Genomic DNA, 6,232 nt, shown 5'->3' on the forward strand with positions numbered 1-6,232 from the left:
TTACACAGATAAAAACATGAAAGAGTACACAACAGTAGCTATAAGTAACATAAACATTTACACATATAAAAACATGAAAGAGTACACAACAGTAGCTATAAGTAACATAAACATTTACACATATAATAACATGAAAGAGTACACAACAGTAGCTATAAGTAACATAAACATTTACACATATAAAAACATGAAAGAGTACACAACAGTAGCTATTAGTTACATCAACATTTACACGTATAAAAACATGAAAGAGTACACAATAGTAGCTATAAGTTACATAAACATTTACACGTATAAAAACATGAAAGAGTACACAACAGTAGCTATAAGTAACATAAACATTTACACATATAACAACATGAAAGAGTACACAACAGTAGCTATAAGTAACATAAACATTTACACGTATAAAAACACGAAAGATTACACAACAGTAGCTATTAGTTACATCAACATTTACACATATTAAAACATGAACGAGTACACAACAGTAGCTATAAGTAACATAAACATTTACACGTATAAAAACATGAAAGAGTACACAACAGTAGCTATAAGTTACATAAACATTTACACTTATAAAAACATGAAAGAGTACACAACAGTAGCTATAAGTAACATAAACATTTACACATATAAAAACATGAAAGAGTACACAACAGTAGCTATAAGTAACATAAACATTTACACATATAAAAGCATGAACGAGTACACAACAGTAGGTATTAGTTACAACAACATTTACACATATAAAAACATGAACGAGTACACAACAGTAGCAATAAGTAACATAAACATTTACACATATAAAAACATGAAAGAGTACACAACAGTAGCTATAAGTTACATAAACATTTACACGTATAAAAACATGAAAGAGTACACAACAGTAGCTATAAGTAACATAAACATTTACACATATAATAACATGAAAGAGTACACAACAGTAGCTATAAGTAACATAAACATTTACACATATAAAAACATGAAAGAGTACACAACAGTAGCTATTAGTTACATCAACATTTACACAGATAAAAACATGAAAGAGTACACAACAGTAGCTATAAGTAACATAAACATTTACACATATAAAAACATGAAAGAGTACACAACAGTAGCTATAAGTAACATAAACATTTACACATATAAAAACATGAAAGAGTACACAACAGTAGCTATAAGTAACATAAACATTTACACATATAAAAACATGAAAGAGTACACAACAGTAGCTATAAGTTACATAAACATTTACACATATAAAAACTTTGAAAGAGTACACAACAGTAGCTATAAGTTACATAAACATTTACACGTATAAAAACATGAAAGAGTACACAACAGTAGCTATAAGTAACATACACATTTACACATATAAAAACATGAAAGAGTACACAACAGTAGCTATAAGTTACATAAACATTTACACATATAAAAACATGAAAGAGTACACAACAGTAGCTATTAGTTACATCAACATTTACACATATAAAAACATGAAAGAGTACACAACAGTAACTATAAGTAACATAAACATTTACACATATAAAAACATGAAAGAGTACACAACAGTAGCTATAAGTAACATAAACATTTACACATATAAAAACATGAAAGAGTACACAACAGTAGCTATAAGTTACATAAACATTTACACATATAAAAACATGAAATAGTACACAACAGTAGCTATAAGTAACATACACATTTACACAGATAAAAACATGAAAGAGTACACAACAGTAGCTATAAGTAACATAAACATTTACACATATAAAAACATGAAATAGTACATAATAGTAGCTATAAGTAACATACACATTTACACGTATAAAAACATGAAAGAGTACACAACAGTAGCTATAAGTAACATGAACATTTACACATATAAAAACATGAAATAGTACACAACAGTAGCTATAAGTAATATAAACATTTACACATATAAAAACATGAAAGAGTACACAACAGTAGCTATAAGTAACATAAACATTTACACATATAAAAACATGAAATAGTACATAACAGTAGCTATAAGTAACATACACATTTACACGTATAAAAACATGAAAGAGTACACAACAGTAGCTATAAGTAACATAAACATTTACACATATAAAAACATGAAATAGTACACAACAGTAGCTATAAGTAATATAAACATTTACACATATAAAAACATGAAAGAGTACACAACAGTAGCTATAAGTAACATAAATATTTACACATATAAAAACATGAAATAGTACACAACAGTAGCTATAAGTAACATAAACATTTACACATATAAAAACATGAAAGAGTACACAACAGTAGCTATAAGTAACATACACATTTACACGTATAAAAACATGAAAGAGTACACAACAGTAGCTATAAGTAACATAAACATTTACACATATAAAAACATGAAATAGTACACAACAGTAGCTATAAGTAATATAAACATTTACACATATAAAAACATGAAAGAGTACACAACAGTAGCTATAAGTAACATAAATATTTACACATATAAAAACATGAAATAGTACACAACAGTAGCTATAAGTAACATAAACATTTACACATATAAAAACATGAAAGAGTACACAACAGTAGCTATAAGTAACATAAACATTTACACATATAAAAACATGAAAGAGTACACAACAGTAGCTATAAGTAATATAAACATTTACACATATAAAAACATGAAAGAGTACACAACAGTAGCTATAAGTAACATAAATATTTACACATATAAAAACATGAAATAGTACACAACAGTAGCTATAAGTAACATAAACATTTACACATATAAAAACATGAAAGAGTACACAACAGTAGCTATAAGTAACATACACATTTACACGTATAAAAACATGAAAGAGTACACAACAGTAGCTATAAGTAACATAAACATTTACACATATAAAAACATGAAATAGTACACAACAGTAGCTATAAGTAATATAAACATTTACACATATAAAAACATGAAAGAGTACACAACAGTAGCTATAAGTAACATAAATATTTACACATATAAAAACATGAAATAGTACACAACAGTAGCTATAAGTAACATAAACATTTACACATATAAAAACATGAAAGAGTACACAACAGTAGCTATAAGTAACATAAACATTTACACATATAAAAACATGAAAGAGTACACAACAGCAGCTATAAGTTACATAAACATTAACACATATAAAAACATGAAATAGTACACAACAGCAGCTATAAGTAACATAAACATTTACACATATAAAAACCTGCAGCTTCACTCACGTCAGGATTATTCTCCAGGATTCCTGAGGAAAAGGAGTCAAGGTCACACGAGTGGGCGACTGAAGAAGACGCTGCAGCGGGCAGAGGTCACAGGTCAAGGTCGGCTAAGTTTGGAAGATAATGATTCAGGTGTATTGTGTGGAAGGAAGTTGAGGTCAAAGGTCGTCGTCCAGACGAGAGGAAACATTGAATGAAACTGAAACTAAAGATTAAACTGATGAAAACATTTGAACGGTTTTAATTCATTGTGAAGAGTTTGTTAGAAACAAACAAACAAATCATTTCTAAACATGTGAACTGACTTGAGATCTTTGCTCCGGCGTTGGTTTGAATGATGGATTACAATCACTGTGAGTGTAGAGTCAATATAAGCAGAAAACACACACACGTACACATGTACACACACTCACGCACACAAGTACACACTCACGCACACACGTACACACTCACGCACACAGGTACACATGCACACACACACTCACGCACACACGTACACACACATGTACACACTCACGTACACACTCACACACACGGATGTACACACTCACGTACACACGTACACACACATGTACACACATACACACTCACACACATGTACACATGTACACACATACACACTCACGCACACACGTACACATGCACACACATACACACTCACACACATGTACACATGTACACACATACACACTCACGCACACACGTACACACTCACATACACACTTACACATGCACACACATACACACTCACCGCACACATACACACTTACACACTCACACACACATGTACACATGCACACACATACACATTCACCGCACACATACACACTTACGCACACACGTACACATGCACAAACATTCACAATAGCTGCACATGTAAACACTCACGCACACACGTACACACTCACACACAAATATGTACACACAAGCAATCACATGCATACACACACACACTCACGTATACACACACATGTAAAAGCACACACTAACACACACACACACACTAACACACACACTCACACACACACTCACACCCCCACGTTAACACAAACTATCATTCACACACACTAACAAACTCCCACACACCTAAAAACACGCACATGTACACACACACACACACACACACACACACACACACACACACACACACACACACACACTAAATAGTTTGCTCAAACACTGAGTGTTTCCAGAGTCTCAGATGTTTATCTGATGTTTATCATCAGGTGAAGATGTTGTGTTTTATGAAACACAGACAAACACAAGAGTCTCAGATGTTTATCTTCAGGTGAAGGTGAAGATGTTGTGTTTGTCTATGTTTTATGAAACACAGACAAACACAAGAGTCTCAGATGTTTATCTTCAGGTGAAGATGTTGTGTTTTATGAAACACAGACAAACACAAGAAGAAACTTCATGAACAAAATTCTTCTTCAACACGTTTGTTTCCAACATTCCAGACCCGAGACTCCGATTTACTTTTAAACATCTCTGGTGTTTCCGTCACTAATGGATCCAGAGACAAATACTTGTCAAACACACTCCAGTCCAGCAGGTGTCGCTACAGGCTTCAGTCCAGGGAGCGTTGCTGCGACAACACAACAAACATGGCGTCCAAACAGTTCATAGAAGGAAATGAATCGATGAACGAATCAATCAGGTTTGATTTCACATAACAGTTCGTGGAACATAAATACTTATTTAATAATATATATAATTGCATATATTTGTAACTACGGCAAATCAAAACTGACAATTAAAATGACAATAATGCATTAAATATACAACAATATATTCAATTTAAAAACTAAAATCACTGAACTACTCAACATATATTTTATACGGGAAACTTACAGTAAAGTAAATAAATAAAAATACATTTTAAACACACACACATACACACACTTACATTCAGACACACACACTAACAAACTCAAAAACACTTAAAAAACACACAATACATACATACATATACAAATACACACATGTACACACACACCCACACTCAAATACACACACACTAATACAATGTAAAATACACACAGGTACAAATACACACACACACACTTTAAATTAATTGTACGTAACGATTGTAAAGAAAAGAAAATCCAAATATATCTAAATATATATACATCTAAATATATATATATATATATATATATTTAAAATAAAATTAGTAACATCGCAGATTATTGTCTAGTAAAAATTAAATAAAGCCATAAAATAAACCAGACTTTTTTGTGTTGGATCCACTTGATTGATTGATTGATTGATTGATTGACAGGTAAAGTTCTCAGTCACAGTTAAAGAAATCAAACGTTGAAAGAATAAATGTTAAGATCTTTGTTCCTCAAACACAAACACCTGCGAACATCGAACATCAATAAAGTGAGAAACACGAGGATCTTCTATCGAAGCAGAAACATCGCCGTGGAAACAAGATTGTGTGACAAACACATGAGAGACATCCACGTGTTTAACGAGTACATCTGTGTACAGCTGTGTACAGTTGTGTACATCTGTGTACATCTGTGTACAGTTGTGTACAGTTGTGAACAGTTGTGAACAGTTGTGAACAGTTGTTTACATCTGTGTACAGTTGTGTACATATGTGTACATCTGTGTACAGTTGTGTACATCTGTGTACATCTGTGTACAGTTGTGTACAGTTGTGAACAGTTGTGAACAGTTGTGAACAGTTGTGTACATCTGTGTACAGTTGTGTACATATGTGTACATCTGTGTACAGTTGTGTACATATGTGTACATCTTTGTACAGTTGTGTACAGTTGTGTACAGATGTGTACAGTTGTGTACAGTCGTGTACAGTTGTGTACAGTTGTGTACATCTGTGTACATCTGTGTACAGTTGTGTACAGTTGTGTACAGTTGTGTACAGCTGTGTACAGCTGTGTACAGTTGTGTACATCTGTGTACATCTGTGTACAGTTGT

This window comes from Callionymus lyra, chromosome 9, assembly GCF_982586985.1.
Source record: "Callionymus lyra chromosome 9, fCalLyr1.hap1.1, whole genome shotgun sequence".
NCBI classification, from domain to species: domain Eukaryota; kingdom Metazoa; phylum Chordata; class Actinopteri; order Syngnathiformes; family Callionymidae; genus Callionymus; species Callionymus lyra.